The following is a 27,399-nucleotide window of genomic DNA, read 5'->3' on the forward strand; positions in this document are numbered from 1 at the left end:
TCCCATATGCACTAAACAGACAAAGCAGGGGGGGAGGCCTGGGGGATGATGCACCCAGATCCTTGCGCAGGGAGGGACCTTCCAGGCTCCACTCCCCACCTAACGGTGGTGGTTATGGTGACACTTAACAAGCAACAAAGCAAGTGTGCAGCTGTTTATCTTTCTCTTTTCCTCTCTATCTCCCCCTCCTCTCTCAATTTCTCTCTGTCCTGTCCAATCAAGTGGGAAATATGGCCTCCAGGAGCAGTGGATTCGCAGTACCGCACGGAGCCCCAGCAATGATCCTGGAGAAAAACCAAACAGACAAAGTAAGGAAAACCAGCAAAGGCCAGTGAAGACAAACTTATGAACTCGAACTACAGAAGAGAAGAGCTGGTTAAAGAGAATTAGGGGATGAAGTCCGTAAGAGAAAAGGTGGTCCAGTGGACTTCGGCGCAGGGCTAGGGGGGCTTTGCCAGGGGTAGAGATGTGGCCACACTTTTTGAAGAGGTGAGAAATGGTATGTCTAAAAGTTTTGTAGGCTTGTAAATCAAGGGTACTTAAAACAAGAACATCCTATCTATGTAGACATGGTGATAATAGGGCCTGTGAGATAACTCAGTGAGTAATGTTCATGCCTTGCATGTGCGAGGCCCTGGCTTTGATTCTGAGCAGCATGAGCATGAGCAGTACCATGGAAATACCGTGAGTGTGGTGCATTCTCTCTCTCTTTCAAAATAAAGAATAAAAGTTGGACTGGAGGCAGCTCAGTGGTATTACATATGTACAATGACCTCATGCCTGTGGATTGCATAAAAATAACTCAATTAAGAAACAAGAATGGGGGCCCAGCAGTATGCCAGCAGGTTAAAGGCACACAGAGTGCAAAGCGCAAGGACCGGCATAAGGATACCAGTTAGAGCCCCCCCCCCCCCCCCCCCCGCCCCGCCCCACCTGCGGGGGGAGGGGGGTCGCTTCACTGGTGATGAAACAGGTCTTTCTCTGCCCCTCTCTGTCTTCCCCTCCTCTCTTGATTTCTCTCTGTCCTATCCAACAACAACATCAATGGCAACAACAACAATGGCAACAAAATGGGAAAAATGGCCTGCTAGAGCAGTGGATTCGTAGTGCACGCATCGAGCCCCAGCGGTAACCCTGGAGGCAAAAAAAAAAAAAAAAAAAAAAGAAAGAAAAGACGAAACTAAACGAAACGAAACCAAACCAAACCAAACAAACAAAAAACACCAACAACCGAAAGGGAAAACATATAGTAAAAGTTGGACTAGTTTGCACTAAAGCAAAGAATTCTGGGGAAGGAGTGCAAAAAGAGGGAGGAGGTTTAGTGGGGGCTTTGAGGTCTTGGTACATGATGATGGTACAAAGGACCATCTGGGTGGTGAGAGTGTTTTGCAGACACTTCTCACGGTAAGAAGAGAAACTCTAGCCATGTGTCTACAACTGTGCTGTAAACCACTAGCCTCCCCTACCCCCCCAAAAAAAAATGGCACCAGTGGAAAAAAAAACAAACCTCTATCAATAAAACAAAATAATTATGTAATAATTAGGACAACAACAAAGTGTTTAGCACTTTGTATGTCAAAATGATTTATTTCTTTCATAATTCAGAATATTAGTTCATGTGCACATATAAGGAAACTGAACTCTGGGGTCAAACAGACGCAGCATGAAGAAAAGCAAGGACACGGATTAAAACCCTCTGCTCCAGCTGCTGTGCGGTTCCCAGGCCTCTGCTCTGTATCTCTGTTGTGTATTAATATCCAGTATTACTCCAGAGCATCATTAACTGTTGTTAAATAAAGTTTAATAGTAGCTGTAAATATTAATGTGGAGACTTGATAACTTCTCATAATGATAGAAATTAATAAAGAGCTTAATAATTTTTAATATTTAAATTTGTGTCAAATTCTCTTTCTAGAATACATTTGTCATTTTACTATTCCTGGCAACATGAAAAGATCCCTGCTGCTATTTACCTTGGTCTATACCTTGTGGAATTGCCCCATCTAGAAGCTTCATCGCTCATTAATATCTGAAATTTACAGAACTCCCCCCCTTATATCCTATTAATAGCCATGAAAAAGTAAAAAAGTAATTTGAGAGAATCAATTATATCCAAAGGATAAAATATTGATTTATTTTTAAAAACATAGCTCACTGGAAACCACTCATGTTATTTTCAAACTGCTTGGCTCAAACACATTATTCTGTTAATTAAGATTTAGGGGCTCTCAAGGGCTTAGTAGCTGGTCTTAATGTAACTTCACTATTAGAATGATATAAACATCTGCATTTATTTTTTTCTCTATAGGACCCAGTATAATGCCAAATTCTAGATAATGAGCAAACACCCCATTTACTTCTTTTTTTAAAAATTTTTATTTATTTTATTTTTGAGAGAGATGCAAAGAGAGAAAGAGACACACAGAGTGAAACACCAGAGCACTGCTCAGTTCTGACTTATGGTGGTGCGGGGGATTGAACCTGAGACTTAGGAGCCTCAGGCATTAGAGTCTGTTTGCATAACCCTTATGCTCTCTCCCCTGCCCAACCCCACTTACTTCTAATCTGCATTTAGGAATTAAATACCTACATTTACATGGAAGTTGGACTGAAAAAGAATGACTGTTGCCTTTTTAAAAAAATATATTTTACTGCACTATTCCAGCCTTTAGGTTCATGATTAGTCAACAACTTCTTTGGCTTTATGTGTTAACTCTCTTTTCAGCTACCAGGTTCCAGATGCTAGCATGATGCCAACCAGACTTCCATGGACAGACAACCCTCCAATGTGTCCTGGAGCCATGATTCCCCAGAACCCTGCCCCACTAAGGAAAGAGAAAGGCAGGCTGGGAGTATGGATCGGCCTGTCAACGCCCATGTTCAGCAGGGAAGCAATTACAGAAGCCAGACTTTCCACCTTCTGCATCCCACAATGACTTTGGTTCCATACTCCCAGGGGGTTAAAGAATAGGAAGGAAAGCTATCAGGGGAGGGGATGGGATACGGAGTTCTGGTGGTGGGAATTGCGTGGAGTTGTACCTTGTAACCCTCTTATCCTATGGTTTTGTCAGTGTTTCCTTTTTATAAATAAAACAAAATAAAATAAAATAGAAGTGCACAGGAAGTCTTCTAGAAGTGAAATATTAAAAAAATTTTTTTTTTTTACTTATTTAGTTATTGGACAGAGGGAGAAGAGAGAGAGAGAGACTGAGTTGGAGGGGGACATAAAGAGGGGGAAAGAGAGACACTTCCAGCCCCGACTTACTTTTTTTTTTTTTTCTTCCAGGGTTATTGGTGGGGCTCAGTGCCTGCACTAGGAATCCATTGCTCCTGGTGGCCATCTTTTTTCCATTGCTGTTGTTGGACAGGACAGAGTATAACTGAGAGAGGAGGGGAAGGCAGAGGGGGGAGAGAAAGACACCTGCAGACCTGCTTCACTGCTTGTGAAGTGACCCCATGCAGGTGGAGAGCTGGGGGCTTGAACCTACTTGACTATTTATGATGCTTCTCCCTTGAAGGTGGGGACGAGAGTTTTGAACCCAGGCCCTTGCACCTGGTAATGTTTACTCGACTGAATGCACCAACACCAGGTCTCCACAGTAATTATTTTCTCTATCACAAAAATACCCCTGTATGGCATTTTTCCTTAATTAATAGCAAACCCTTTGTGCTATAATTTACATTCAGCTTCTCTTGGCAGAACATAGTCCTTCTAACTGGAAATTATATAAATTTTGTTGCTTTCAGGGAATACTCTTAAAAGGAAATTAAAAAAAAAAATCCAAAGCTAGAGGCTTCTGGTAGGGTAGTCAAATTGGGAGATACCATGTCTACCTGGTTCAGTTAACACAGTCAAACTAAATAAAAGTTGGGAATGATTTGTGAAGAAACCTTTCTGTAACATGTGTGACCAGAATTTTCATTGCAAGGTCAAAAGAGATACTGTTTAGAAATAGTGAAGAAAGAGAAACATTCGTGGCAGGAAAGACCCACTGTGTGGCTACAATTGGGAGGAGTTTTTAAGTGGGGATAAATGGTTTACAGTAAACGTATGTGTAAAATTTCTCAATTATCTGCAAAAACATTCTCACTCCCAGCCTAGGCTCTTCTCCACTATCATATACCAGGACCTGAAAGCTTCCCCCCTTACAGAATTGTTGGCTTTGGTGCAATACACCAGACCTAGTCTGAGTTCTACTCTGTGCTTTCCCTTCTGTTCTTCTTTCTCAACTTCTGTCTACGAGTGAGATCATCCCATACTCAACCTTCTCTTTCTGGCATATCTCACTGAACATGATTCCTTCAAGCTCCATTCAAGATGAGGTGAAGAGGTGACTTCATCATTCTTAGTAGCTAAGTCTGTCTGTAGCCACAGGGGCAGTTCCGGTCGTCTCTGGCTCCCCAGCGATGGAACATAGCGGCGCACTGGCCATGGCCTGTTCGATAGTGATTGACCCACATAGTCAACGACTGCCACCTTTCTAGATTCAAAGGAGGTCTCGAAACTTTACATCAGGCTCAACCTGATGCTGTTGACTGGCTACGGAAGAAGGGCAAACGCAAGAAGAAGAAGAAGAAGAAGAAGAAGAAGAAGAAGAAGAAGAAGAAGAAGAAGAAGAAGAAGAAGGAGGGGAAGAAGAAGAAGAAGAAGAAGAAGAAGTAGCTAAGTAGTATTCCATTGTGTATACAGACCACAACTTAGTCACTCATCTATTGTTGGACATCTAGGTTGCATTCTGTGGCAATTTCCTGGGGGAGTATTTGGGACATTTGTGACAAACCCTGGCCACCCTAATCCTACAACTCTGTACTTAAAGAAGTGGACCTGGGACAGGAAGCTGTAGGGTACAAATTCTGTGGGGGGTCATTAGCAGCTGCATTTTGTTTTCCTCTCACAGTCCTGATAGGAACAGTAGGTGGATACCATATTGGGTACCAGTTTCCATAGTAACAGACTGAGGGAAAAATCCTTGAGGTGTGTTACCACTTCTGGCTAAAAGCTCATCCAACTAGATAGAAACCTAGAGTGAATGTTCCACAACTGACTAGATCTGAGATTCTAGCCTCCTCGCTAGACATCTCACTCTCAGGCAGAAGTTGAAAAACAAGATCAGAAAAGAAAACAGAAGTAGAACCTGAAATGGAATTGGCATATCTCACCAAAGTAAAAGACTCTGGGGTGTGGGTGGGTGGGGAGAATACAGGTCCAAGAAGGATTCAGAGGACCTAGTGGGGGTTGTATTGTTATATGGGAATCTGGGGAATGTTATGCATGTACAAACTATTGTACTTACTGTTGAATGTAAAACATTAATTCCCCAATAAAAATAGTACAATAAATAAATAAATAAAAACAAAAAAACAAAACAAACAAACAAAAAAAACCTACACACTGGTGCATGTGTACTTGTAATAACAAATCCCTCGTCCTGCTCATGTCTGCTTAAACTCATCCCCGGTTACTTGAGACTCTATACTCTTGGCCACTTTCCATGTCCCTGAACCTTGGAGGTATAGCTTTTGGTAATTACAACCATAAACCCTTAGTTGCAACGTATCCTAACAAGATCCCTGAATGCTTATAACCACTTACAACTGTGAATCACTGTGACTGCTCAGTTCTTCTTACACAGAGACCCATCCCCCACCAACTTAGGGCTTCCCTGAGCAGCAGCAATAATGAGGAGATAGAGGAAGCCAATTGCACTGCTTGCACCTGTGAATCAAGACAGTTATCATGAGAAATACCCCCAATATAATAAAGTTACATAAGTCAATTGGTGGGGAAGTCAAAGCAAGAATTCAAATGATGCTTACTGAGATAAGATCAAGGCAAGAAAAAAATCAGTAAGATAGGATAAATATGAGAAATGTTCAGATATCACAGAACTAATGAATATAGTGAATGAACTAAGAAAACAAAATACCATGAAGGGACTCAATAGCAGAATGGAAGATTTCAAAGGTTGACTCAGTGTACTAACGGGTAGAGATCAACCAAAAATAACCAGAGAAAATGTTAAAACTAACTAAACAAGAGTTTTTATGTGATGATATCAAGAGAAAAAAATATCCTGGGAGTCAGGTGGTGACACACTCAGTTAAGCACACATAGTACTAGCTCAAGGATGCAGGTTCAAGCCCCCACTCCCCACCTACAGGGGGGAGTGCTTCACAAGTGGTGAAGCAGGTCTGCAAGTGTCTTTATCTCTCCTTTCACTCTCAATTTCTCTGTCTTATAGAGAAAAAAAAAAGGCCCCCAGAATCAGTGGATTTGTAGTGCTGGCACCAAGCCCCAGCAACTGGAGACAAATAAAAAAATAATCATAGTAATAGTAATAATAATGATAATAATAATAATAATGAATCACATTATAGTGGTCCCAAAAAGAATATATATACACATACACACACATATATGCAGATATTCCACAAATAAAATATCTGCATATATAAAAATGAGACCCTACTCAATAGCGTTAAGATATCTGACAAAAAACTTCACAAAGGGAGTCGGGTGGTAGCGCAGTGGGTTAAGCGCACATGGCGCAAAGCACAAGGACCGGCATAAGGATACTGGTTCGAGCCCCCGGCTCCCCACCTGCAGGGGAGTTGCTTCACAGGCAGTGAAGCAGGTCTGCAGGTGTCTGTCTTTCTCTCCCCTCTGTCTTCCCCTCCTCTCTCCATTTCTCTCTGTCCTGTCTAACAACGATGGCATCAATAACAACAACAATAACTACAACAATAAAAAAGGGCAACAAAAGGGAAAATAAATAAATATAAAATTAAAAAAAAACTTCACAACATGAAAATAAATGCTTTCATATCGATAATTGCATTTAACAACTACTTGCTTGCCTGTCTGTGGGAGTCATTAGACTTTCACAAGATTTTTTTTTTAATTATCTTTATTTATTGGGTAGAGACAGCCAGAAATCGAGAGGGAAGGGGGAGGTAGAGAGGGAGAGAGAAGGAGACACCTGCAGCCCTGCATCACCAGTCATGAATCTTTCTCCTGCAGGTGGGGACCAGGGGCTCAAACCTGGGTTTTTGTGCACTGTAACATGTACACCGCCACCTGGCCCCTTACAATATTATTTTTTATTGACTGAATGATACCAAGTCATTAACCCATTGAATATTTTCTTGTACTTTTTCACTTTTTTCTCTGGTTTGCTTTGTCCTTACTGGAGGATCATTAATGTATAGTAGATATTACTATTTTTTAAAAGGACTTACTGGGGAGTCGGGCTGTAGCGCAGCGGGTTAAGCGCAGGTGGCGCAAAGCACAAGGACCGGCATAAGGATCCCGGTTCGAACCCCGGCTCCCCACCTGCAGGGGAGTCACTTCACAGGCGGTGAAGCAGGTCTGCAGGTGTCTATCTTTCTCTCCTCCTCTCTGTCTTCCCTTCCTCTCTCCATTTCTCTCTGTCCTATCCAACAACGACAACAACAATAATAACTACAACGATAAAACAAGGGCAACAAAAGGGAATAAATAAAATAAATATTAAAAAAAAAGGTTTCTAAAAAAAGGACTTACTTATTTTTATGAGAGACAGAGACAAAGAGAGAAAAACCTGAGCTCTTTAGCCGTGGCATATGGTGATGGAGCCTTTGGTTCTTTCCTTAAGGCATATAAATCAAGCATGATACTACTGCACTGTCTTTTCAGTTCCCAGGACACTGCACCTGTTTTTAGTTGACTTTAATTTTATTATGACTTCACATAGAAAGGACTGCAACTTCAGTGCAGTCAGATACACTAAGATTTCCTTAAATCTTAGAAAGTCAACCTTTCTTGCTACTTTTTATTTACTTTATTTTAATAAGATTTACAGGGAGAGAGTTTCCGAGATCAGACGTGTTCAGGGTGGTATGCAGGGAGAGAGAGAGAAGAGAAGAGAAGAGAGAGAAGAGAAGAGAAGAGAAGAGAAGAGAAGAGAAGAGAAGAGAAGAGAAGAGAAGAGACCCAAGAGCATTGCTCAGCTCTGGTTTATGGTAGTTCTGGGGACTGAACCTGGGACCTCAGAGCCTCAGTCATGAAAATCTTTTACATCCCCATTATGCTACCTTCCTAGTCCCCTTCTTACTCTTAAAATGCACTCTCTTTCTTAGAATGAGAGATGACTCCTTTATATTTCTTTCTCATTGCATAATTTCAATGCTTTGCCCCTGGAGTCAATTTGCCTAAGCTCAAATCCGTCAGCCATGTATTAGATATGTTTCAGTGGGCAATTCAATTAAATTCTCTTTTGCTTACTATGTATTAGTCATTTAGAGCCCACAATACTTGACTATTCATCTGGTCCTTTTTCAATATATTTTATAGGGGAAGTTCCATTTCATTTGTATCTAGTTGCTACATAGTATAAATCAAACAGTTTATTTATTTACAAGCCATTTTTTAAATTTGTGATCAACAGTGGTTTATGAGATTGTCAGACGACATCTAGTTCCACATCCCATCCACCACCAAAGTTCTCTGCCTTCTCCTTCCCAACAATAACCACCAAAGTCTTAGAGATCATTTATTTTCTTCTTGCAAATTAATAATACACTGAAATTACATCTCACATCCGTTAGAACAGTCTATTCAAGTCAGGTTGTGGAGAAAAAGGGGGCTCTGTTACATTGCTGGTGGGAATATAAACTGGTACAGCCCCTTTGGAAAACTGTACGAAGAGTCTTTCAAGAATTACAAAGGGAAGTACCCTATGACCCCACAATATCAGTCTTATTTATCTAAAGGACATGTAAACACTTATTTGAAGGGACATATGGACTGCTATGTTTAGAACTGCATTATACACAATAGCCAGAGAGTGCAAGCAGCTTAATTATCCACCAGAAGGAGACCAGATAAAGAGGTTGTGGGATCTAGGCTCCATGGAATACTACTCTGCCAACCCAAAAATATGATAGTGTGTCTTTGGGGACAAAATAGGTGGAACTGAAGGTGATTATGTTTAGCAAAATAAGTAAAGATGTGGAAGACAATGACATATGTGACATCTACAAAGCTGGAATATGTAAACTTGCAGAGTTACTGGTTATCTGCAAATTGCTAGCCAGTAAATATCCCATTATGCTACCTTATATGAGATTTTCACGCCTAAGGCTCTGAGATTCTAGGTTCAACTTCAGCACCACCATAAGCCAGAGCTGAGCAGAGCTTGAGTAGAAAGAGATATATGAATGAATATATATACTCGCTAGCCAACTGTTTCTTTATTATAGGTATAGTTCTCCTGACCTGTGTATTTATAGCTCCCTGTTTTGATGTATTTTCTTGTATTTCATATAGATTTTCCTGTATGTTAATGTGCTTGTACAAAAATAATAAATACTATGGACACACACACAGCCTTTTAATACTGAAATATTTATAAATTCACTAGAAGCTGCAATGGAAGCAGACAGAGGATCTGCGTAGTCTTCACTCAATTTCCTCTAATACGCTCATTTTATATAATTATAACACAATATGCAAACCAGGAATTAGACATTGCCAGGATGTGTGTGCATAATTCTGTTCTTTTAGCGCATGTGTGGACTTACATAGCCATCAGGGCAATTCAGGTTCAAATTACACCATCAAGATGCATCTTGCTCATGCCACCCTTTTACAGTCAAACCCGAGTTCCCCACCCCACACTATCCCTAGCTCCTAGTAGTCATCAATCTGTTTCCCATCTTTGTAATTTGTCATTTCAAGAAAGTTACATAAATGGACTCAAAGTGAATATGTTCTTTTGAGATTGTTCATTTGCTTTTACTTAGCATAATGTCCTTGAAATTCTTCCAAGTTGCTGTGAACAGCAATAGTTCATTTCTTTTTCTTGTTAAGCTGTATTACATTCTTGGTTGTTTCCAGTTTTTGGCTATTAAACTAAGGTGGCTATAATAATATTTCATTTCTCTGAGATACTCGAGTGCAATTGCTGAATCCTATAGTAACTGTATGTTTAATTTGGTAAATCTTTTTTATTGAGAGGGTTAATATTTTACAGTGTAGTCACTGACACATGAATATAATTTCATTACACACCAGGACCCCACAGGTCTCTTCCACTCCTCCCTCACCCTCACCCTCACCCTTCCTTTCCAGAGTCCTTTGCTTGGATGCAAATGTTTGAATTTGTTTTCTGCCTCCCTGTTCCTATTTATTAAGTCCTGCTTATAATGGAGATCACTTGGCATTTGTTCTTCTCCTTTTGGCTTATCTTGTTCAACTGTTTAAGAAAGTCTCAAACTATTTTTCAGAGTGGTGTATCATTTTATATTCCCACCACTGGTGTATAAGAAAGTAGGCATCTGTGGTCCGGGAGGTGGCGCAGTGGCTAAGGCCCTAGACTCTCAAGCATGAGGTCCCAAGTTTGATCCCCAGCAGCATATGTGCCAGAGTGATGTCTGGTTCTTTCTCTCTCTCCTATCTTTCTCATGAATAAATAAATAAATAAATAAATAAATTCTTTTTAAAAAAAAAAGTAGGCATCCTTGTATTCTTTCTAGAATTTTTTGTCACTGTTTTTTCAAAGGTTTATCATGTTGAAAGGTATATAGTGATAGTTCATCATAACTTTAATTTTCATTTCCTTAATAGTTGATGAGCCTGGTTATTATTTTTTTTCACTTTTACCTGCTCTATGTGTGCATGTGTATATATATATATATCTTTCTTTTAAAAAATATTTTATTTATTTATAATGAGAAATGAATTTATTTATTTAGAGGAGGAGAGAGAGAGAGAGAGAGAGAGAGAGAGGAAAAGAACCAGATATCATTCTGGTACTTGTGTTGCTGGGGTTGAACTCAGAACCTCAAGCTTTATTGTGTTATAATTATATATTTCCAATGCTTTATCCACTGAGCTACCCTCTCAGACAACTGTATGTTTTCTTTAATGAAAGTTCTCTTCATGCTCTTCTAACTGGATTATTTTTACAGCCTAGTTCTAGAAGAATGTTTTGTCAGATGTGTTTGCAAACATTTCCTTTTTCTCTAGTTTTTTTTTTCTTCCCATCCTCTTAGCAGGATCTCTTACAGAGCAAAAGTTTAATTCAATTGTTGAGGTCCAACTTATCAATTTCCCCACTTTTGTGTATTGTGCTTTTAGAGTCAAGCCTTGGAACTCTTCACTAAATCCTAGGTCCCAAGACTGTTTCTCCTATTATTTCTTTTCTTATTTTTCCTCCAGGGTTATTGCTGGGCTCAGTGCCTGCACCATGAATCCACCGCTCCCGGAGGCCATTTTTCCCCCCTTTTGTTGCCCTTGTTGTTGTAGCCTCATTGTGGTTATTGTTATTGCCACTGTTGATGTTGTTCATTGTTGGATAGGACAGATAGAAATGGAGAGAGGAGGGGAAGACAGAGAAGGGGAGAGAAAGACAGACACCTGCAGACCTGCTTCACCGCCTGTGAAGCGACTCCCCTGCAGGTGAGGAGCCGGGGTTCGAACCGGATTCCTTATGCCGGTCCTTGTGCTTTGCGCCACCTGCGCTTAACCCGCTGCGCTACAGCCCAACTCCTGAAAAGCTTATTTCTCCACTGAATTGCTTTTGCACTTGGACCAAAATCACTGAGGGTGTGTGGGTGCCACCCTGATTAGGAGGGGAGGGACATCTACCGCTTCCTGCACAGACCGCCCCCTCACATTGTTGGAATGGCCCTCTTACCAGTGAACCAGCCTTAGTGAAAGTCCGGACCCTTCTCTAGACCCCCTCTGACACCACCACACTACTGAAGAAGGGCAACTTTCAACCCTGGGTATTGATGGAGTTCTAATTGCTCCTTCACTCCACAGCTTCTATCCTGGATATCATGGAGTGAATTCTCTCTGCCACAAGGCAGAGATAAAAGTGAGCGTCTCACTCTGATATCACCTGCTAGGTTGTTAGGAAGTGCTGGTACCTCTTAAAGGTTGACAAATGTTAACATGTAAACTTTTTACTTTATGGATGGGATGGACAGTTGGCCAGAAGATACTGTCTTATTGTCTAAATGCTTTGTCTCATCAGGATGCCCTTTTTTTGATGTTTTATTTTGTTTTTGCTTTTCAGGGATCATTGTTATTAGTATTTTTGGGTTACTGGATTCTTCAGTACCCAGTATATGCATGAAAAGAAAGTGCCAGGAATTTATTGTGTTGTTTCCTGGGTTTTGAGTTCCCTGCTTTGCCTGCATGTCTGCCTTTTTTCTGCCTTTCAAAGGCCATATATATGTGTGTGTGTGTGTGTGTGTGTGTGTGTGTGTGTGTGTATTGAGGATTTTTATTTATACCTAGTGGGAGCAACAGAGGAAAAAACACAACACTGTTGTTTGGACTCCCAGAAGTAAGTCAGTGTGTACTTTGATAATGATATCTGGTTTAAAGTTTACATAACTAACTTTTAAATTTAATAGAAAACTTCATTTTTGAAGGCAGTTGCATACACAGAATATAAATGTTACTTACATATATTTTTAAGGACAATGACATTTTGCCACCATTTTTCTAGGCCATCTAAATCTCACAATAATACTATGTCATGAAATACATATTTTATTTATAAATTAATTAAGCTTAAAGAGTTTAGTTAATAAGGGGCTGGGCGGTGGCATACTTGGTTGAGTGCACAGGTTACTATGCATAAAGACCCAGGTTCAAGCCCCTCATCCCCACCTGTAGAGTGAAGCTATGCTACAGGTCTCTCTCTCTCTCTCTCCTCTCTCCTTTCTCCTCTCTCCCCCCTTTTCCCTTCTCAATTTTTCTGTCTCTATCCAATACAATAAAATCAAATTAAAAAAAAAGAGGATAAGTAATGCACATATTACTTTGATTTTCCTAACTTCAGAATTTACCCTCATCACCCATAATTCAAGATAGTTTGATTTATATTTTCGACATTTCTGAGAGTAATGCAAGTGAAAAAAATATATTCAGGAGACAATGTGTTTTCACACAGACATAGGCAAATTTCATTCTCTCAATCTCGGAAAGTACTTTCTATTTTTTAGCCTCATTGTTTTAAATTGTAAAATATGGGATAAAAATTTATATCTGCAATCTTTTCTTGAGTCATAATTTAATGAGTATCTAAAAATACAGAGAAATAAAAATGAGAATTTCAAGGCAGGAGGGGAATTCTGAGTAGTCTGAAGAGCTCAGTCTGCAATAGTTTAGAAACGGTGGCAATGCCAGGTGGGAAGGAATCAAATAGGCTGCTTTAGAATGTGCACTCTCATCATTTATCTTTACTATTTATCACCAGATGTAGACTTACAAACACCTGCTTCTGAATGCACAGGTTATGTGAGTCATGTAGTAGATCCCATCAGCCTTTGAGGGTGTCAAGGCTGAAATGATAAGATGTGAAAGCCATTGTCACTGGTCTTAATGTCGGACGCACACGTGGATACATGTGTTGGAGATGTGCTGCTGCAAAGATTCAGCAGGATTATTATGAACTGGATGCTTTATTAAAGGGGAAGTATCGGTGGTTAATTCCCTGTTCAAAGCTCACCCGCAAAACTTTTTTTTTTTTTTTTTTGCCTCCAGGGTTACTGCTGGGGCTCGGTACCTGAACCACTAATCCACTGCTCTTGGAGGCCACTTTTTTCCTTTTGTTACCCTGGTTGTTTTACCATTGTTGTGGTTATTATTATCGTTGTTATTGATGCCGTTCTTGGATAGGACAGAGAGAAATGGAGAGAGGAGGGAAGACAGAGAGGGGGAGAGAAAGATAGACACTTGCAGACCTGCTTCACCGCCTGTGAAGCGACTCCCCTGCATGTGGGGAACCGGCGGGTTGGGAACCGGCGGCTTGAACCCGGATCCTTCCACCATCCTTGCGCTTTGCACCAAGTGCGCTTAACCCACTGCAACCCCCCCCCCCCACCTCCCGCAAAACATCTTTTACGACTGTTTCATTACTTTCTGCCAATCAATTTTATTTTCTTTGCTTTACATTTTGGCCTATTTTTACTATTTTATGTTCCAAACTTACTTGAATTTTCTGAAATGAGGAACATATTGCTATGTGAGAAGATAATAGCTCTGTACATCTGCTGAGTGCTCTTGTTCTCACAGAACAAATTCATATGTACAAGGAAAATAATTTAACATAAGTTCTCTTTTTTCTGTAAATCCCTTCAGCTGTTATCTTTCTTTAAAACTATATTATACAAATGTCTAGCAATGAATAAAGTGATTTCTTTAAAGAGATGTTTAAAGCAATTTTACAAATATTTGGAAAACACCTCAAATTTTCCAGGATGGGATATAGTTACTACAGGGGATACTAATAAATAGTATACTTTTTTTTTTAAAGAAAGAAACTACATCTTGTAGGTAATATGTGTTTAAAATAGTTTTTCATCACCACCACGGTTATGGCTGGGGCTCAGTGACACTATAACAACTCTAAAACTGGTCCCTGAGATTGGTGCATCAGGACAGAGAGACATTGAGAGGGGAGAGTGAGAGAGAGGGAGGAGAGACATAAAGATACTTGGAGCACTGCTTTACCACTGGTGAAGCACTCCCTCCCCCCCAAAAAAAAACTTATTTTCTCTTGTAATATTAATTCTACTGGATAAGTGGATTAAATAGTGATAACAAGTTTCTTTGCTATCAACACATACTCTCTCTGCAGTGTTAATTGTCATGGTCATTATTTTTTATGCAGTTTTCTGAAAACGTGTCTGTTAACTGGGGTTTTCTCTGTCATTCACATTTGTGACCTGGGGGTGGATGGGTGGGAGAAGGCTCATGAGGTAGAAAACAGTTATCATGATGTGGGTCTAGGTTTGAACCATCAACCACCACGTGGGAGTACCACACAGTGGGGAAGCTTCATGAGTGGTGAAGCAGTGCTTTGCTGTCTCTCTAACATCTCTTTCTCTCTAAGGCCTTGCAGATTTTATATTTTTATATTCTACTGGAAGTGTTAGAATTGTGCTAGAAGCCCCTTTGAAACTCTGGCAGCAAGGGAAAAACAAATGGTGAATTTACAGCTCATGAATTGTACTTTTGATAAAGTAAATGTAATACAATATCCATAGCCAAGTATAAATTATTATAGAGTTTAACTAGTTAAAAAGATTTAGAGAAGGAGTCAGGCGGTAGCACAGTAGGTTAAGCACACGTGGTGCAAAGCGCAAGAACCAGGTAAGGATCCCAGTTCGAGCCCCTGGCTCCCCACCTGCAGGGGAGTTGCTTCACAGGGTGTGAAGCAGGTCTGCAGGTGTCTGTCTTTCTCTCCCCCTCTCTGTCTTCCCCTTCTCTCTCCATTTCTCTCTGTCCTATCTAACAATGATGACATCAATAACAACAACAGTAACTACTACAACAATAAAAAACTAGGGCAACAAAAGGGAAAGTCAATAAATAAATATAAAAAAAAGATTCAGAGAGGGGCCAGGTGGTGGTGCATGTGGTTGATCAATCACACATGTTACAATGTGCAAGGACCTGGGTTCAAACTCCCGGTCCCCACCTTTTCCACAGGGAAAGCTTTGTGAGTGGTGAAGCAGTGTTGCATGTGTCTCTTTGTCTCTCTATCTCTAGCACCTTCTCTCCTCTTGATTTCTGGCTGTCTATATACAATAAATAAGTAAAGATGATAAAAAATAATAAAAAAAAGATTCAGGGGAAAATGAGGCTAGCCAGCATTTGATGGAGTTTCAGTTTGCTACAAATTTATATGCATTCCATTTATATACATCCTTTATACATGATAAAGAAAAACCAGGCACTTATGTGGATTTTCATTCTTTCCTCTCTCCTAAGTGGTCCTAGGGCTGATAGTCATAGGACTCTGATCCAACTCTGGGCAAGCAATGTTCAAAGGAATTAATTAAAAGAGAAAGATCAGTTTGCACAGAGATTATTTATATCAGCACTATTTTAAGCAGTGAAAACGTAGGAAACAATTTAAGAACACAAGTTTGTAGACAGTTAAGTATACTATGGAATACCTAAAGAACACTGCAAAAGACATATATGCCAATAGACTTGCTCCGAGTCACTGCAACACATTAAATTATATCAATGAGGCCAATAAAAATCTGAATCCAAAATCATGTATACAATTGAATTATAATTATGTATAACAAATCTAAATTGAGAATGCTCAGAGATATATATTCGTTAACTTTTTGCTTAACTGTTTGTTATTCAGAATAATAGTTGTAAAAAGGGACGTTGCCTTCTAGTGTACCTTCCTCAGGCTGGACTTTCAGGAAACAGATACAAAGAAGGGTTTTTGGAGTGAAAGATGTTTTGGAAGGTGGAGGAAATAGAACCGAGTATACAGAAGTTGACATGATCAGCAGCAGTAATGAAGGTGCCCTTGTTTCCTTTAGATTCCTGCCCTGTCCTGCCCTTCCTTCCTCTCCTACTTTCTTTTTCCTTTTCCTCTTCTTCCTCCCCGCCTCTCTAATTAGTGTTTAATACTGATTTACAAAATTACATGATAACATGGGTACAACTCCACACCATTCCCACCACCAGAGTTTTGAATTCACAATTACCTTCCTCTACAGCAGTTCTCTTTAGGTTGTAGATATGGGTTAACTATTATTTCGACAACTATCAGTCTATATTTGTATATATTTGTCCAGTTTTTTCCTATGGTCCCGTATCCTCGTCTTTTCCAAGTCACATATACACCTATAACTAAATCCAAATGTCCCTCTCTTCTTTCTCTTCTGTCTCTGGGTCCTGATGGAATCGGAGTTCAGAGCCTTCTGGTCATTTTCCCCCTGTCATTTCTCTCCCACTGGGAGTATGGACCAAAATTATTTTGGGGGTGCAGAAGGTGGGAGTTCTGGGTTCTGTAACTGCTTCTCTCTCTCTTCTTTCTTTCTCTTGTCACTGGGGTTTCATCACTCCAGCACTCCACGTTGACTTTTTCAGTTCTAAAGACAGAGACAGAGACAGAGATAGAAAAAACAACATACCATGGAAGCTTCCTCCAGTGTGGTGGGAACCCAGCTCAAACCTGGGCCTTGCATATGGCAAAACAAGCACATTATACAAGTGAGTTAACTGGTCTGACCAGATACCTCCACTTTTTTTTCCTCTTTGCCTTAGACCAAAAAATTTGGGGGCTTTCAGTTTCACACTGATTCATTTAGCAGATATAGCTGATCGTGAGAAGGACATGATCTCAGGAGAGCTGAACCACGACAGAACAGATAACTAGACTTCTTGTTGACTATCCCTGGTACTGGGCAGTTAGTAGTTGCTTGGAAGAGTTCTTTCAGGGCATATCTGAGTGTCCCTCACAAGAACACTATACAATTACACTCGATTTGAAAGAGGGAGGTCATTGCCAAAAGAATTTTTCCCCTATGCTTTTGGAGAGTTTCCTTATTGGCACACAAGATAATTAGTCCCTTGGCAGCAATTGTAGCTTAAGTTGTCAAGTTGTTCTGTAGTGTTTTAGTTATTCTTGACTATAACAAGCACCAAGTGCCAAGCAAAGTCATGAAGATAAAACTGGTACTTAATCTCAATGGCAAACAGTAAGCACTGTGGAAATAATATTTACATTTGCATTTTTTACACATAACAGTAAAAAGTGTGATTAGTTTGGATGGAATAGGAAGAAAGTTTTTTTTTTTTTTTTTTTGGGCAACAACTTCCATTATAGGACTCAAATCTTCCTTTATCTGAAATAGTTTTCAACTTATTTAGTGAGATAGATAGAGGAAAATGAGGAAGAAGCAGAGAGGAAGGAAGGGAGAGTGGGGAGAGGGAAGGAAGGGGGAGAGAGAGAGAGCAAGCAGAAAACACTGCTCAGGTCTGATTTATGGTGGTCTTGGAATTAAACCAGGGAGCTCAGAGGCTCAGGCATTAAAGCTTTTTTGCATAACCATTATGTTGTCTCCCCAGCCATCTAATTCTTTATTTTTTCCCTTTTTTTTTTTAATTAGTGATTTAAAATTGGTTTACAAAATTAGCCCTCCAAGAGACTGGCTCACTTAATAATAGGCCTTTTGGACAATATCACACCACCTCATCGCCTGGGGCCCTAGTCAGGGAATCCTTGGACTCCCACACAAATGTGATGGGCCTAGACCTCTGATGGATCCCTCTCTGCACCACCACTGGTCACTTCCATCAGGAAGGTCATCATAAGCCCTCTTGTGGGGCCTCCCAGGACCTTGTCCTCACCATAAAACAGTAATGGTAGGGACTGCCCCACTCTCTAAGGGAGGCTGGAGTATCCTGCCCTGCCACTCAAGGAAGACTGGCCCCGAAATGAGTGCGGCCTGCAATGTTCCCAGCTGTGACCATGAGCTGCCAGCTCAGACCAATAGGGACTCAGAGGTTACACAGGCTCTGGTGCTAAATATCAGTATCAATATATATGGGTTGTGGGTCAGGTGGATGGAAGTAAATAGTTAATTGTATTCACAGAATTTTCTTCAAGAATGAGAGCTACTCACTACCCTAATCCAACTTTCTAGCACTTTTCTTCTACTCTGACACGATTTTCTCAGTATATATATATATATATATATATATATATATATGTGTGTGTGTGTGTGTGTGTGTGTGTGTGTGTGTGTGTAAATTTTGAGTCATTTTATTTTATTTTCAGTTATTTTATTTTTTAAAATTTTTATTTATAAAAAGCAAACACTGACAAAACCATAGGATAAGAGGGGTATAACTCCACACAGTTCCCACCACCAGAACTCCGTATCCCATCCCCTCCCCTGATAGCTTTCCTATTCTTTATTCCTCTGGGAGTTTGGACCAAGGGTCATTATGAGGTGCAGAAGGTGGAAGGTCTGGCTTCTGTAACTGCTTCCCCACTGAACATGGGCATTGGCAGGTGGATCCATACTCCCAGCTTGTCTCTCTCTTTCCCTAGTGGGGCAGGGCTCTGGGGAAGTGGGGCTTCAGGACACCTTGGTGGGGTCATATCTGCCCAGGGAAGTCCTGTTAGCATCTGGAACCTGGTGGCTGAAAAAGAGTTAAGATATAAAGCCAAACAAATTGTTGACTAATCATGAACCTAAAGGCTGCAATATTGCAGATGAAGATTTGGGGTCTCTGTTTTGAAGATAGCTAGTAGGCCTATTTTAGTTGTATTCCAAAAGGCCCATGATGATGCTAGTTTTTTTCTGAGCCTAACATCCGATATTTTTATCCAGCTTCATCCTAACTATCAAACACAAGAAAAACTACCATAGTTGTGGCCCCCTAGAAGCATGCCTAATAAATTTCCTAGTTTTCTTCCACCCTATGATCCCTAATTTCATCTGTTCTATTCCCACTTTTGGTTTGTTCATTAACCATTTTGTCTCACTTTATGTCCTGCCACCTTCCAGACACCAAGTTTCAGATGCTACCATGATTCCATCCTGACTTCTCTGGGTAGACAATCTCACCAATGTGTCCTGGAACCTTGCTTTCCTGAGCTCTGGCCTTCTAGGGAAAGACAGAAACAACTAGGGGGTGGAGGATGAATCGACCTGCCAATGCCCATGGCCAGTGAAGAAGCAGTTATAGAAGCCAGAACTCCTACTTTCTGCATCCCTAAAACAATCTTGATTTATACTCCCAGTGGGGGAGAAGTGATAGGAGGAAGAGGGTACTCTTATCCTCTGACTCTGAACTCCAGCTCCATTAGCACCCAAAAGAGGAGGAAAAAGGTAGGGGCATTTGGATGTAGTAACAGGATCATGAGTGGCTTGGAGCAGGGGAGAGGACAGGACCTGGAAGAAAAAGGGGGAATTATGTAGAAATCTAGACAGATAGTTGTAGAGATGACAGTTAACCCATGTCTGCAACCTTGGGAGAACCACGGTGGAGGGCTTGGGGATTCAGAACTCTGGTGGTGGGGATGGTGTGGAATTAATTATACCCCTGTTGATAGGTAATTTTGTAAATTAATATCGAGTCATTAATAAAAACAAACAAAAATTAGCCCTCTAATTCTTGTTTACTAAATAAATGTAAAAATCAACTATGAGAAAAGTAAAAGAATTTTAAATAGATTCAGTAACGTAAGTATACTAGAAAAAAGGTAGAGGAAAAAGTATCAGTAATAGTGATCCTGTCTTGATCTAAAATTTAATATTATATTTGGCATGGAAATAATTGCAGTAAGTAATAAGGTAACATTACTAATAAATTCTTTAAGAAAAATGACATTTAACACAGGCAGGTCCTGGAATAATACTGTTTTGTTTAACATGGGCCAGGATATTTTTTCTAGCATATTAATGAAATGACATTGAATGAAGCAATGCTATCTTGAAGAATTTTTGTCTTACTGTCTTACTGAATTAAGACTTACTGTCCTTAAAAAAAAACCAAACAGGGAGTCGGGCTGTAGCACAGCGGGTTAAGCGCAGGTGGTGCTAAGCTCAAGGACCGGCGTCAGGATCCCGGTTCAAGCCCCCGGCTCCCCACCTGCAGGCAGGTCCCTTCACAGGCGGTGAAGCAGGTCTGCAGGTGTGTCTTTCTCTCCCTCTCTGTCTTCCCCTCTTCTCTCCATTTCTCTCTGTCCTATCCAACAACAACGACATCAATAATAACTATAACAATAAAACAACAAGGGCAACAAAAGGGAATAAATAAATAAAATAAAATTAAAAAAACCAAAAAACCAAACAAAAACCCCCTCAAAACCCCCAAAATACCAGTGCATTGGAATGTTTTTTTTTTTTTTTTCTCCTGTCGGCTGCGTTTTTGACTCCTGTCTCTGGCCATACCACCCTGAACACACCCAGTTTCACCTGATCTTGGAAGCTAAGCAGGGTAGGGTTTGGTTAGTGCTTGGATGGGAGTTTTGACGCCTGACTTTAAATCTGCTTCTGGGCTGAGTTCTTCATTCACCTCACCCTACCCCCACTCCTGGTAATTTAAAGAACTTTCCAAAGTGTCTCAATCGTGACCTTGAGAAGGACGGGCTGAGATGAACGGCTCCTCTGTTAGTGGAAGTATGCCCTGGGTTACTCAAAGGCAATAGGTCTGTGTAAGAAAAGGTAAAGAATTACAATGGGTCTCTCTCTGTATTACAGAAAGGCCTCAGTTCCTCTAACAATCACGCACACTTTTTGTGATTAAGAGGCATCATCAATTCCGCCCTGACACATTTAAATCATTTTCACTCATTATACAGAGAACTGGGTGGTGTATCATTTAGCTTGCGCTCCATGCACTATCTTGTTCCCTAACTGGCTAGCAGGTGCTTCAGACTCTGTGTGTGTGTGTGTGTGTGTGTGTGTGTGTGTGTGTGTGTGTGTGTGTGTGTACAGTGGCACTACTAACTAATATATATTAGGTAAGTATGTCTGGCCTTTCTCTTCCTAACAAAACAAATGCTTTGGATGTCTTTCTTCCTTCCTTTCCTCCTTCCTTCCTTCCTTCCTTCCTTCCTTCCTTCCTTCCTTCCTTCCTTTTTAAAATTTGTTATTGGAAAGAGACAGAAATTGAGAGGGAAGGAAGAGAGAGAGAATGAAGGAGACAGAGACATTTGCAGCCCTGTGTCCCCACTCATGAAGTCTTCCCCCTGAAGGTGGGAACCAGAGGCTCGGACCTAAGTCCTTGCACACTGTAATGTGTGTGTTTAACCAGGGGCACCACTGCCTGGCCCCAGAATATCTTTCTTTTTTCTTTTTTTTTAACCTTTTTTTAAAAAAATTATTTATTTTCCCTTTTTGTTGCTTTGTTGCCCTTGTTTTTATTGTTGTTGTAGTTATTACTGTTGTTGTCGTTGTCAGATAGGACAGAGAGAAATGGAGAGAGGAGGGGAAGACAGAGAGGGGGGAGAGAAAGATAGACACCTGCAGACCTGCTTCACCTCCTGTGAAGCGACTCCCCTGCAGGTGGGGAGCTGGGGGCTCGAACTGGGATTCTTCTGCTGGTCCTTGCACTTAACCCGTCGAGCTACCGCCCAGCTCTCACCACTTCACTTTTATAAAATATCTAATATTAGCACGTATTTTCAACAACTGAAAGAAACTAGAAGAAGAATTTTCACTTTTGAAACAAAAAGAAAAAGCAACGCTTGTCTTCCAGTGAACTGTCCAAGGGCAAGGGTGTACCTGAAACAGTGAGAATGACACTGTCAAGCTCCTTCCCTAGAAATGACTTCCTCATTCCTGCTTTGACTACTGTTAGTAGTATTTTAGGCCTTATGTGCTGTTTGGAGGGATTGGGGGCGAGCCCGGGGGAGCACATTTTTCTATGTAAAGCAATGGTAATTGCTTCTTGACTCTATGTCATTCTGTCTTAAAGATTTTATAGGCATTAATTATTTTGAGTAGCAGGGAAAATAGATGTATATATTTTTAATTTTAGCATTTAATTTTTGTCTTGAAAGAGTAGAATCTTAGTGTGCAAATAATGTCAACAAACACTACAATGAAAAGAATTCATAGTATAATCATACTTAGTTTTGTGCTCTAACCCAACACTATCCCTAACAGCCCAGCTATTTTTATAACACTATTTTGAAATATTTAACTAGACAGGAGGGCTTACATTTTATTTATACATGACGTCTGGGATAGGAAGATGGAAACACACACATACTACAAAGAGATATGAAGTATTTACTACTTCTCCAAGTTGTAGAAGTTTTTAAAAAAGATGGAAAATTAATATTTAAGGAAGACTATAACAGAAAGATAAACCCTAGTCTGGTACTTTTTTTTTTTCTTTCTTTCTTCTAAATTGGGTCATGACTTTAACTGGGCCATCCTGACACTTGTTTCATTTTTCCTGTCATATCTAACAAAAACACATATATTACACCAATTGAAGTATAGAGTGCCTCAAAAAGCAATAAAAAGCTTATTAAATTTATGGGGGTACTGGATGTAATCTGAATCAGGTCTCACACAAGAAAACATTCACTTTTTCTTCATCTGGTTTTCCCGTCTCTGCCTTGTTGGAATCCCACATTAAGCTTTCTCCATCTCCTTTACAAGACTCCGAGCTTCTCTCCTCTGCCAGAGTCTCCCTCCATCTTCTGTGTTGTCAACCCCTCACTTTTCTCCCTCCCTCCACTTTTCTCTCTTTCTCTCTCTCTCTCTCTCTCTCTTTCTTTCTTTCTCTCTCTCTTTCTTTCTGTGACATATAAAGCCCTCTTATTGGCTTTCTTATTTGTTCTGCATGCTTCATTTTATTTCCGACAAAATCTCTATAGTTATCTGACTGCTAGAACAATACCTGTAACTTCCAGTACATTCAGTTTCCACCGCTCTAAATCAGCGTAGTGAGTTGAGCAACTAAACATTTTTTGCTCACAAAAAGAAGCAGAGATAGTGAACATCTGACTTTTTTTTTTTTTTTTTTGCCTCCAGGGTTATCGCTGGTGGTCAGTGCCTGGACTACAAATCCACTGCTCCTGGAGGCCATTTTTCCCATTTTGTTACCCTTGTTGTTGTTGTTGTTGTTATTGTTGTTGTTGGATAGGACAGAGAGAAATTGACAGAGGAGGGGTAGACAGAGAGGGGGAGAGAAAGATAGACATTTGTAGACCTGCTTCACCACTTGTGAAGTGACCCCCTTCCCCACAGGTGGGGAGCTGGGGCTCGAACTGGGATCCTTACACCAGTCCTTGCACTTTGTGCCATGTGTGTACTTAACCCACTGTGCTACCATGTGCCCCCCTGAACATTTGACTTTTAATGATTTTTATGTGATATTACATATGCTGTCTTTAGTGGTTATTAATACTTGTATTAAATAGTTCCTTTTTTCTGTTTTAATAGACAGAAAGATGTAGAAGGAAGGAGGAGGAAGGGAAGGAGAAAGATAAAGGGAAACACCTGTAGAAATGCTCTATTGCATATGAAGCTTCCTTCTTGCAGGTGGGGACTGGGGTCTTGAACTCAGGTCCTCACTCAAGGTAATGTGTGAAATCCACTGGGTGTGACACCACCTGCTCCTACCTCTACCATACAGTTATGTAGGTATAAGTACTGAGGGTTTACTGAGATCTGTAGACATGTCTAGACACTTATAGTTTAATACATGTATATACAAACAAATATGAATACACAACACTTTCATGCTGCATTCTTGATGCATCTTTTGATATACAGAACTAAAGTATAAACTGTTTTTATAAATTCTGGACGTAGTTAACTGTGATATGAAGTCAGTTGGCATGACATATGTTAATCTCTTCTTCTTCTTCTTTTTTTCTTTTTTTTTGTCATGAGAGTTTCCATGACTGATTACCATGTCAAGTGTCTGCCTTTTATGAGTAAGGGCTTCACATATATTTAAGCTGTCCTTTGGGGCTATGGTCTGGCAAACTGGAGTCACACTATGAATATGTGATATTGTCAAGCCCTGTGTCAGGAAGTGACTGGTATCCAGTGAAATGTTTCAAACTATTTTCATCCAACCAGAAAAAAAAAAAAAAGAGCTTTGAGAAGAAAGTTTCTCTCAGAGGGTTGGAATGTACTTTTCTGATAAGAGGGGTTGGCCACTATCAGAACTTGCTCTCTGCTGTTAACTTAATGGAGAACACGGGTGGAAAGGCGAGGAAGGGACAATGGGGTGGAGAAGGTTTTGGGGTCCCAGTGCATGACGGTGGAAAAGGAACTAAGTTGGGGCTGAGAATGTTCTGCAGATACCTCCACAGGGGAGACGACATTGTATTCACGTGCCAGTATCTCCTATTTTGTATACCAGAGCCCCCCACCCCTATAAAATGATAAAAAAGAAAGTGGTGGTCTGGAAAGTGGCACAGTAGATAAAGTATTGGACGCTCAAGCATGAGGTTCCGAGTTCAATTCCCAGTAGCACATGTACCAGAGTGACGTCCGGTTCTTTCTCTCTTCTCCTCATTCTCATGACTAAATAAATAAAATCTTAAAAAAGAAGAAGAAGAAGGAAGTGATGGAAGGCATCTGTTGATACACAAGAGAGCAGTCAGCACTGTAGGAAAGGCATCTAAGACCTCAGGCATGCTACTTTTCTCTGCGCAGAATGCAAAGCAGCCCACAGTAGAGGGAAAAGTCCTTCCTTTCATTTACAGAATTGCAGTCTCTCTCCAGCTCCCTCTATTGACAGAACCTACTAACAGAGCCAACTGGCAAAAGCAAAGTGCTGTCTGCAAGGTCCAGTCCTGGTAGCCTAAGTAGGACAAGAAGGATGTGTGTGGAGATAACAGACAACAGATTAAGAGCGAAAATGACTCAATTCATCACTGTCATTATAGAAAGTTAGCTCACTAAGCACTGTTATTCACTTCTTGGGTGATAATGTCAACAAAATCATAAATCAAGTCTCCAAAATTTACACTAAGTTTTATGTGACACATGATTCAGAAGCAAACGGATCTTGATTAGTTGGTGGTTCATTTATAAACATTGTCAAATCAAGTAATAGGAATAAGGGAACATACTTCAGAGGTGAAGTCTAGGCAATAGTGCATGTAGATATTCTGACTACGGTTCACTAAGTTATTTTCAAATATATTTAACAAATAGGAGTTAGTTAGTTGGGCATCAGAGAAGTCATTTACTTATCTAGAAAGTTCTGGAGTTGGAGAGATGGCAGAGTGGTCATGCAAAAAGATTTTTATGTCTGAAGCACCAAGGGTTCAGGCATTTCAATCCCTTGTACCACTGTAAGTCAGAGCTGAGTAGTGCGTGCTCTGGTTAAAGTAAGTAAATAAAAATAAAATAAAATTCTGCTTTTTAGAAACTTCTAACTTTTGGAAAGCTTATACTGTGTCCAAATCTGTTTCATCTTAATGATTTCTAATCTCCTTTAACCTCTTAATTTAGTGTAAGCATTTGAAGGCAATGCCTTGTTTCTAACTGTGTTCATTAAACATTTCTCCTATGGCAAGTATCTTCACATCATTGAAATCATATATGATTTTATTTATTTATTTTTAACCAGAGCACTGCTCAACTCTGGGTTACAGTGGTGCAGGGGATTGAACCTGGGACTTTGGAGTCTCAGGCATGAGAATCTCTTTGCATAACCATTAAGCTATCTACCCCTCCCTCCCCATATGTGGTTTCTTAACTCCTTCTTAACATCTCTTTTGAAGCGTCAGTTTTAGAAATAACCTTTAGCAGTGGGATGGTGGCACATCCAATAGAAAGCACATTTTACCATGCTTAAGGACCTGGGTTCAGTCTCTGGTCCCAACTACGAGGAAGAAACTCCACCAGTGTTGCAGCTATCCACCCCCTTCCTCCTCTTCCCTCTCAATTACTTTCTGTACTTATAAAAAAAGAAAGAAAGAAAGAAAGAAAGAGAGAAAGAAAAAAAGGAAGAAAGAGAAAAAGAAAGGAAGAAAAAAATGGCTGCTGGAAGTAAAAGATTCATTATGTAGGCACTGAGCCCCAGAAATAACTCTACTGGCAATAAAAAATGAATAGAAATAGAAATTTTAATAAACCACTTTTATTATTAAGATGTGAAAAAGCTGATACAAAATACAATGCATACTTTATATCTGGGATTTGAAATTTTATTTCCTTGAATGTTGCTTTAAGATTTGACTGGCTGGCTCACTGGACAGGACATGTGCCTTGCCATGTATGTGACCCAGGTTCAAATCCTATAGCATCATGGGAATGCTACAGCCCCATGGGAGACTTTCTGTTTCTATCTGAATAAAAAAATGACCCAGACATGGTGAAAGCATGCATGCACAAGGTCCTAAACTGACGAAACAAAAACAAAGAAGAAAAGAAAAATAGATTTGACAGGTTTTTATTTACTTTATATTTTACATTTTTAAACATTTTATTTATTGATTCATGATAAATGATAGGAGAAAGAGAAAGAACCAGACATCACTCTGGTACATGTGCTGCCGGGGATTGAACTCAGGACTTCATGCTTGAGAGTCCAATGCCTTATCCACTGTGCCACCTCCCAGACCACAGATCTGACAGTTTTTTAAAAAGTATTATTTATTTATTAGATAAAGACAGAGAGAAACTGAGAAAGGAAAGGGAGACAGAGAAAGGAGAGAGAGAGAGAGAGAGAGAGAGAGAGAGAGAGAGGAGACTGCAGACCTATGGTACCATTCTGAAGCTTGCCCCTGTAGGTAGGAATGAGGGACTTGAACCCAGGTCCTTGCACACTTAACAATATACACCATCACCTAGCTTCCGATCTGACAGTTTTTTCCCCCAAGAATTGCTTGATTGCTTCATTTTCATTACCACTATCTCACTCTGTCCTGTCAAAAAGCAATAAAACCTAGAAATTTTCCTTTTTAAAATGTTTATTTATTTATTTATTTATTTTTAATCTTTATTTATTCCCTTTGTTGCCCTTGTTGTTTTATTGCTATAGTTATTATTGTTGTCATCGTTGTTGGATAGGACAGAGAGAAATGGAGAGAGGAGGGGAAGACAGAGAGGGGGAGAAAAAGATAGACACCTGCAGACCTGCTTCACCGC

The sequence above is a fragment of the Erinaceus europaeus genome, chromosome 18 (genome assembly GCF_950295315.1).
Source record: "Erinaceus europaeus chromosome 18, mEriEur2.1, whole genome shotgun sequence".
NCBI classification, from domain to species: Eukaryota; Metazoa; Chordata; class Mammalia; order Eulipotyphla; family Erinaceidae; genus Erinaceus; species Erinaceus europaeus.